General features: G+C 39.7%; 1 long non-coding RNA gene and 1 other non-coding gene across 5 annotated transcripts in view; both read right to left on the reverse strand.

Annotated features, from left to right (window-relative positions):
* Nucleotides 1–3615, reverse strand: part of LOC123048655 (uncharacterized) — a 5106-nt gene extending 1491 nt beyond the window's left edge. Inside the window, exons 1-6 of one of the 4 annotated variants that reach the window (XR_006423355.1) lie at nucleotides 3264–3611; nucleotides 2843–3073; nucleotides 2312–2461; nucleotides 2042–2134; nucleotides 1675–1892; nucleotides 927–1029 (exon numbers count right to left, since the gene is read on the reverse strand). This is a non-coding gene — a long non-coding RNA (uncharacterized lncRNA). Of the gene's footprint in view, nucleotides 1–819; nucleotides 1893–2041; nucleotides 2135–2311; nucleotides 2479–2842; nucleotides 3074–3263 lie in introns of those variants that run through there. The other 3 variants (XR_006423352.1, XR_006423350.1, XR_006423349.1) reach the window with 3 other exon arrangements.
* Nucleotides 3616–6984: 3369 nt separating this feature from the next.
* Nucleotides 6985–7120, reverse strand: LOC123073265 (small nucleolar RNA snoR77). The gene has a single exon (XR_006435656.1). It is a non-coding gene; the product is annotated as a small nucleolar RNA snoR77 (small nucleolar RNA).
* Nucleotides 7121–9469: the final 2349 nt, after the last annotated feature.

Consider the following 9469-nt stretch of genomic DNA (forward strand, 5'->3'; position numbering starts at 1 on the left):
CATTTGTCAGCAGTGACAAACTTAGATTGGGGATGTGACGAGGTGCATATGCAGGATACATTGCAATGCATGGGCAGCTAACTTGATCTGCTATAAGTGTGAGTAATCTCATTTGAATATATTACCATCCATTCAATAGATTTGTACTCACTTTATTGTTCGGCATAGTTGAATTGTCTGTGTCAAAAATGCATATGATTTTATTTTGTATGCTCACCCTAGATGCCACCACACAATTACAACTTATAATAACCGGTTCTTTTAGAATTAAATGGAAGTACATACTGATTTCAGCTTCTATGTAAATGTTTGATAGATTCCCCTTCAATCTGAATCACAAGAAATGGAGAGTTCACCTAGAGTTCGTGGAAGAAATCTACATGCCATCATGAGGAAAGAGGGAACAACCTGGTATGCGATACCGAAGAGTGTAGATTGTATTCTATTTTCTTCTTTAAACAGGTCTTTTTTTTTGACCAATTTATGTTGCATACTGAAACTGTGTTGTACTATAATCATGTTGTTCTAAGAAGTATCAAGCTGGAATTAAGTTGTCGACTGACTTGATATGTGTAACAGTGGGGGTTTGGAGGATTAATTAGTATATTTAAGCCCGATGATTCAATGTGTTCAACAATGGGGTTTTGGAGGATTAACTAGTAGATTTAACGTTCATCGTTTACTACCTATAGATACTGAATGGATGAAACAATATATTATTATTTTATGAGGCAATGTGACCACCATGGTGTGCAATTTACCTAAGAATAGATCCTAAGTGATATTTTTCTCGGACGTGCGGTGCACGTGCCAGCTTAGTAGTTTAGTTTGCATGAACATGTTTCTTGAGGGTGTTCTGTGTTTTATAAGTCATTTCAAAATGTTTGAAACAAAAATGCTAAAGCATTGAAACTGGATATCAATACCAGGTACAATACTAAGACTACTTATGCCCACCAGATGAAGGCACTTGAAGAAAGAGAAGTAGAAACATCATTAGAGGTCTTGGCTCAAACCCACTTCATCGTCCTAAGAAAGCAAAGTTAGGACATCAGCCAAATATTATAGAGTTTCAAACATCACAAGTGACATATGATATAAAAACAAATATAATAATAATGCTTCACTGATAAAAATATGAAAATTAAATAGTTGAGATTCATTTCACGGGGTATTGAATAGTTTGAGAAAATTTAAGGGAGAGAACAGAGATATTCCAGTGATGCTTCTTCTTTCCATGATGTTATTTCCAAAGGATTTTATCGACCCACAAAATAGTAATCCCACGGTAACTTATATGGCATCCCAAGCACAAAATAATCTATGAATGCCAATGATAGAATGAACTGTGCTAGATCTGAATGAGAAAACTATGAATTAGTCTATCCTTGAGGAACTACATCAACTCCAAAAATAAAAAATATGCAAAGAAAGTCATTCATATATTCATTCAGCAACAATCATCTGCAGCCTAGTCAGACTTACGTCAAACAACTTGCGTACACAAATTTAAAAGCTGCAAAAATTGAACTGCAGGGGCACAAATTGTTGAATATAAATCTGAATGGCTATCGGTTCAATATGAAGTGGGAAATCCTTTCTGTCGATGCCCTTCAAAATTCTTAAGATTAAATGAATTAGATTAGAGAAAATAGGATACGGGAATTTATGTACCTTGCTATGCTGATGCTAAGGATAGATGAGATGCCTCGTGTGATGACTTCCCAAGGGCTTCCAAGGGCGGAGACCAATCATGATGTAGTTTGTGAGATATATATTAAGGTCACCATACATGTTCAGCAACGGAGTTTTAACAGGCGGCGAGCTCATCGACTGCGCTCAGTGCTCGCGGCGTGCAGCCTGCGCTTCTTGTTGGCCTAATAGTAAAAGACCTTACCAAAGAAGAGAAAAAACTTTATAGAACGGAGATGTAGCTCACACCTAATAACTAAGGTATGTGTCGGCCTTGCCACTCTCCTACAGACTACATTACACAGTGGTCAAGAAATTCATCTTCGATTAGCACTCCATGTTAACTAACCTGATTGCCATTGCAAATAGTCAACCCATCAGTATCTCTTCCAATAAAATTCCAGAACCAGCCTTGAATAGTACCCAAACAATATACCATAACCTGCAGCAAAAAGAGAGAAGATAAAACAGATTTAGGACGAGTAGGACTGATCAGATGGAAAAGGTAACGGGGAGGAAAAAAAAAATGCAGATAGCAGCCTGGTTTAGAAGGCCAGTTGACATGGTATTGAGGGACGGACATAGCTCATATACATAGCAGAGCAAAATTGTACCGCACCTCCACCATCCGTCACCATCGCTCCCTCGACTGCCATTAATTGATATATACAAAACAAGCGAGCACTTTACTCCTCGCTTGAAAAACGGCGGATGAACTTCCTTGCATCGGCCGGTGAGATCCTCTCCGCATTGATTGGCGAGCCCCACACTGTATGCACAAGTGATCTGAGCAATCGTGGGGCATAAAACCATGGATAGTAAAACATGCAAGGATTAGGTATGGGGTAATTATCTGCTCAAAAGCCATATGGGATTATGAGTTGCTGAAGTAAAATATAAAAAAATCGATTAACAGTCTCAAAGATATGCCCATGTCAATTGATCACAACCAGCATATATATCACCTGTATGCACTATGCAGAAGGGATTGAGAGGAAATCAGCAAATGCAATTATTTGGTGGAATCAGGAATCGTACATGAACTGGAAGGAAGTACAGGGGACCTAGTCACCTAGCCGAGCATCATGCTGAAGGATGTTTTGTTGCCGGAGTGGAAAGGATGTGGGAAGAGTTGTAGGGGAGGACGTACTTGTACCGTGAGGCAGCGGAAAGGATAGGACATCCCCTGCCATGAATTTGTGCAGAGTAACCGTATAATGATTGCGGCCTTCAAATATGAGCAGAGCAGTTTCGATCAGATGAAGCGTCGGCTTGCATCACCCGCATCCCTCCATTTCCCCCTTGCTGCGATGGATTGCCCCCGCGTCGAATTGGATCGAGCGGCCCCCGCCTCGGCTAGATCATGCGCGTGGGCTGGATCCTGAGTAAACATAAAATTGTTTTAATCATGCGTATCAATTGATCCTGCAAACACAACAGGAACACAATTTTTGAACAAAAAGAGATCCCAGTCATCTGTCTTTATCGAGCAATCTTCATATCGGAGGAACCAAATGAACCAGGAGGAAGAAGATAGGAGCGGAAAGAACACACAGTGGAATTGTTTATACCACAGATTCGCAGGAGCAGAAGGGCCGAACCGATGGCCACTGTTGCGAATTGATGAAATGATGGCGAATGCTGAGCAAACCAATAACACCACGCCGCCACCAGACAATCAATCCAAGAAGGCCACTCAGATGGCTGAGGAACAGGAGCGTGAGTGCAGCCACCGCTATCTCCATCGCGTGGTGTCTTCTGTTGGGGAAGGCGGAGGGCGAGAGTGGGGGCGGATGGTGAGGAGCCGCCGCCGGGCAAGTTGCCACCGCGGTGTCTGAATCGTGGACATGAAACCCAAGGGCGTGGGTGGGAGGCGAGGAAGAACACGGCCGAGGAGGAGGTCCCTGTCCCTTCATGGTCCAGCTGATGGGCCTTGATTTCCCTTTGCTGCTTTGCTAGAAGGGCTACCTGGCCCAATCAACCAGAGGCGTAAAAAAAAGCCACCGGAGTAGCTGCCCCCAGGACAACAGGCCCAGTTAGCAGGAAAGTTACGTTTCACGTGCATCCAACGGACGAAAATGGCCAGATCGGGACAATGGACGGCTGAGAAAATTGATGGCGTGAGAGGGCTCGGTTTAGGCTCAGTTTTACTGTCCTTAATTGCCTTGAAGTACTCTAAAGCAGCCGCATGCATGATGATTGGTTGAAGCGCACCACGCGTGAGAATCGAACTGGTCGCATGCATCAAAAGTTACTACTCCTGCTAATCAAGGTAGAAAACGGAGAAAATAAAGCAAAACACATCGTATGGAGTGGCAGGCGGCCCTATAAATTTGAACTGCGTTCTGTGGCTCTCGGGCCTTTTAAACCCGGACAGAGGTAGTATGAAGCTATCTATGAAGTACGGGATCATCTGGGTTTTAGAGATGCTATCTATGAGACTATGAAGCTTATGTGCAAAGTGGACATGCAGCCTCTACATTGGAAATTTTATTCCGCAAACAACGACCCGGTCCATCGCTGCCTCCTGGCGTGGGGTGGCACGAGTTGCTCTGCTCACATGACAACTTGGTACGTGTGGTGGGAGGCTGGGAGCAATGACAAACGATGCATGAGGAATGCCTCCGTGCACCAGTCCACTCGGTGCAGGAAATCCTGGCACTTTCCATGAATTTTTATAGAGCAAAGAGGCCAAGTTTTGGCATTGCGCGACATGGATGGATCAAACCTCCAGCTGATTTCGCTGCCGCAAACATGGATGTATCTCTCCTTAGTGATGACAAACGTGGAGCAATAGAGGTGGTTCTCAAAGATGAACATGGTAATTTTATTGTTGCTGATAGAAGACCAGTCGATTTCATTTGCGATGCCGCTACAACGAAGACCCTTGCTTTGAGACATGGTCTCCTCTTAGCTTTAGAGATTGGAGGCACGAGATTACTTGTGCAGTCTGAATGGTGATGATAACAATGAGAGATTAAGGAAACTATACAGGGTCACGGCGGATATGAAGAATGCACCTTTTTGTGTAGACTTTTTGCAATTGTTAATTTAATCAGTGTCCTACAGATATCTTAGTACGCAACTTGTTGATGATGTAACTATTTTACACAATGAATAAAGATGCCATGAACGAATATCCATTTCTGAGCCCATGCTCATCTGCACCTGTGTTGAAGAAAAAAATCAAAACAAATAATAGAAAAATCCAAACAATTTCAATTTTTTTGCATGGTAGATAATTTGGTGCGTGAGGTCTGCTCCAATTTTCAGATCATTTGAAATCTAAGTAGCTCTCAGCAAAAAAGAAAAATTTGAGGTCTGTGAAAAAGTTTACTATTTTGACCCTTTTTTCTTTTTTGCTGAGAGCTACTCAGATATCCAAATGATCTAAAAATTGAAGTGGACCTCACGAAATAAATTATCTACCCTGCAAAAAAAATTGGATTTTTTTCTTACCGGGTGTAGATGAGTCTGGGCACCAAATCGCTGCACTCATGCCATGAAGGTTTTCTCTCAAAGAAAAAGGAGAACTAATCTATGAAATAAGCTTACAGATCCTCCCGAGTCCCCACTAAACCTCTTGCCAACCTGGCGCCCCTACCCTTGATTTCCATCCAACCAGCAAATGCCACACCTACGCGTAAGTTAATTCTACGGATTAATTCATGTGGGTGTAGCGTTTCTCATCAACCGTCTCACTCCCTTTCGATTTCTCACATACCGGTTCCCTCTCCCTCTCACCCCCTCAGACCCACTATTGATTCCTTATAGCGTCCCTTTAATTCATTTTTTTCTCGGTACACCTTTTAGAGCTTTCACAAAGGAGAACATATATAAAGGCAGGCATTTGTGAGAACCACTCCATATCTAACTAAAATCAAATTTCCAATCCATCATGCCATCTTTTAATAGGCATAGTATGTGTTTCAGACTCCTCTCTTTGCACATATCATCCTCCAACAGAAAAATTGTATCATCAGCATACTGAAGAATGGCTAAATTAGTTCGCAAAAAAAGAATGGCTAAATTACCATCAATCAAGTGAGGCACCAGACCCCAATCATTACCTGGTCTTGTGTTTGCTTGATCATCATGGCTAGCCCATCAACATTTATCAATAATGGTGATAAAGGACCCCCCCCTCTCTCTTTCTCGCTCTTTTGAATGTGGGGAAGTAAGGTCCAATATTGTCATTCACCTTAATGGCAACTCTCCTTCCTCTGACAGTTCTCATCGCCTAATCACACCATTTATCTCCAGAACCTTGAGCTGCCTGATTTGATACAAAAAGGACCATTGTACTTTATCATATACTTTCTCAAAGTCTATCTTGAGAAGCACCCTTGACGTTTGAGCACATCAGACCTCGTGTAATCTCATGCGGCAAAATGGAACTTTACATGATGTATCTTTCCTTTATTTTGTATGTTCCCCACAACCTTATCGGTGATCACCCACAATCTATTAGCTAAAACTTCAGTTAGTATCTTGAAACTAACATTCAACAAAGATATGGGCCTGATATTCTGAATTATATATCAACATCAGGCACCTTAGGTATTAGAGAAATGATTTTTTGATTTAGTCTCTCAGTCTCCAATTTTTATATGTGAAAAGCAATGAACCAACTTCCAAATTAGAATTTGGCCACGTTTGATGAGTTTGCTCAAATGCATCAACAAATTCGGCATCGAGCAACTCATGAGTAGCTCAAGGAAGATTTGATTGAACATGTGTGGCCGGTTAAAGGGGACAACTACAACATATGTGCGAGTTGAATTCAAATTTGAATTGTTTTATTTGAAAACTTAGTTGGATTCTAATATTTAAATTAGAACTACTGTTTCATTTGAATATTATCGTTGACGATTTGATATGCTATTTTTTTGAGCTCGTGGACTTAAAAAAAGAGACAAAAGTTTTAGGGGACAAGGTTGGATGGACGACTCCCGTGTAACTATTCGCGGACTGGGGACTTAAAAAAGAGACATAAGTTTTAGAGCGAAAGGTTGGATGGATGGCTCCCGTGGAACTATTCGCGGTCCGCTGATAAATAGTGTGTCTATGTCGGGGTGGGCGTTGCACATGCCCTAAAAACGCATTTTCATTGTTCATATGCATAATTATTATCGGATTCAAGCATAACAATGCCACCATCTTCAAGGAGAAGTGTATTACCATCTTTAATACTTACTTGTATAGAAAATATCATATCAGCAAGATCTAAAATTATCCAAAAGAGTTACCATTAATCAAAATAAAATAAATTTATATACAAATACAAATTGGATTGTTCTTAAGACTACTAGACCAACTTCGAAGAGGGAAGCAAGCGGCCCCCTCAGCTAATCTGAAGAGCTGAAGATTTAATCTCCAAGCAACATAACACCTCCATAGACATTGTAATTAGACAAAGGGGCGGCCTGAATAATTGCTCGTTGATGTTACCACGAGGTGAAGAGATGTTGAGCAAACAATGGCATAAGAAATACAAATAAAATTAAAAGATATTATGGGCAAGGACCAAAACAAATAGATTGGCTACTATCAACAAGAGAAAATGAAGAGACGAAGCTCGTCACGTGCATAGTGATTTATCTCTGGTTGATAGATAATTTTGTTGGCTACGCCTTGGGAGCAGCCACCTCAGAATTTATAAGGTGGGCAAAGGAGGGGAAGGAGGAACCCAAGCAGGGGGTTGTTGGCCAAGGCAAGGTTACGGGGATGCCCTTGTGTTGCCGTTTGATTCGAATCCAACGATGTGCACCGAGTTTGTCTGGTAGACTTGGCACGCTTCAATAGTATATGAGGTCATAGCTTAATGGCCTAGACTACGCCCAACTAAATGTACCACGCCCTGTACGTCGGGCGTCTATTGGAAATAGGTTCACCCTCAAAAAAGGAAACATGTTCATCTTTTAAAACAATTCAAAATTTTAAATTTTTGTTCGCATTATTCAAAATTTGTTCGCATATCTAAAAAATTCCAAAAATTGAAATTTTGTTGTTTTTTAAAATGTTAGAATTTTTTTTATATATTTTTATAAAAATTCACATTCAATTTTGATCATTTTTCAAAATATATCGATTTTTACAAAAAAAAATCTAAATTAGTTCGTGCTTTTCAAAAATGTTATTTTTCCAATAAACTGTTCAATTATTTTTAAAAGAATTTGAATTTTCGAAAAAAAATCATGTTTAAAAAAGAATTTCCATATTTTCCAAAAAAAACATTGGCGTTTTTGAAAAAAGAAACCGCTACATTAACCGCGACTACACTAATGGGCTTGCCCAGTCGAGGCACACCCTGTGCCTCGGCGTCCATTCGATGCAGTGCGCGTTATATAGATGGTCTCGCTCGGCCACGCTAACTTGGGTTGCACGCTTCGTTGTTCTTTGCTTTATGAAAAAAAATGGCTACCGTTTTTGTTTTTGAAAAAATGGTGAAATAAAAATCTTCATAATTTTTTTATTTTCACAAATTCAATGAAAAATGTTCAAAAACTTGAAAACCTCACGAATTTGAGCAAAGGTTCACGGAAAGTGTTCGCAAATGAAAAAAGAAATAAAAGGAAAAAAGAGAAAAGAGAAAGAACCAAACAAAACCCGTCTTAGAAAAACTAAAAAGAAAAACCGCCCCTGAGAAATTGCAAACCTTCTATAAGGTTCCCAAAATTGGTTGGAAAAAGACTTGCATGGGTCGGCCCTCATAGAAACTGCCATAGGATGTGTGAGCGCTTTCTACCATTAATGCCTTAACCGGTGTTATAAGCACCGAATAACATTTTCCATGGAACTCTGAGAGGAGACCCAACGTTTGTTAGCATCAAATTGATGAGGCTTTGTGCAGGTTCATACGTGGCCCGCTCTGTTGAGCAGCTTTTTTTGTTACTTCGGTCAGTCGGTTTTGTTCCAAAAAATGGTTGTTTGAATTATTTTAAGAATTTAAACATATAAGAACCTATTAAAAATTGAAAAAGGTACATTTTAAAAAGTTCATAATTAAAAAAATTCAAAAACTTCTGTTTTATAAAAAAGTTCACCGTATATGATGAAAAAGTTCACTGTGTATTATAAAAATGTTCATCATTTATTAAAAAAATCAACTTATATTATAAAAAATGTTTCCATGAGTATTTTTAAAATGGCCAGTGTATAACAAAAAAAGTCACCTTTTGATATTCAAATATTCTTTTATCCCTTCAGAGTTTTGTTCCTGAGATATTGCACCAATTTCGCTCCAAGGGTTGGTTTCCTGTTCAAGTTGTCTTTCGTGTGGTCATAATGCATAAGAGATTGTATAAGCCGGCTTTTGATATGTGGGGAAATATCTGGTGCACCGGAGCTTGTGGTGCTACCGGTGCACCGAACTTATATTGCACTTTTATAATGTTTAAAAAATTCTGAAAAAAGTAAGCACACTCATACAACATCAATGTAAGTTGTCACAAAATTTCAAGTCAAAATTCAAAACATAACTCAAAAAAAAATGACAAATTGAACAGTGAATAGTACATAACATAACTTGGGCTCTAGATTTGGGCTCTAGAAGGTCTGATTTTGTGCAATGGCTAGATGATATTGTTATACCATATGATGATTTATGGCTCATAATGGAAGATCTCAAATTCTATAAATATGCCAAAAATCGTAAAAGAGATGGTGTTAATTATAATGACATGTTTATATTTAAAAAGATCATTAGTCATTTGGGCATCACTGAGATTCCAATCAAGGGTAGGCATACCCATGGAGTAACATGCAGCTAAGCCCA

The sequence above is a fragment of the Triticum aestivum genome, chromosome 1A (assembly GCF_018294505.1).
Source record: "Triticum aestivum cultivar Chinese Spring chromosome 1A, IWGSC CS RefSeq v2.1, whole genome shotgun sequence".
In the NCBI taxonomy this organism is placed as follows: domain Eukaryota; kingdom Viridiplantae; phylum Streptophyta; class Magnoliopsida; order Poales; family Poaceae; genus Triticum; species Triticum aestivum.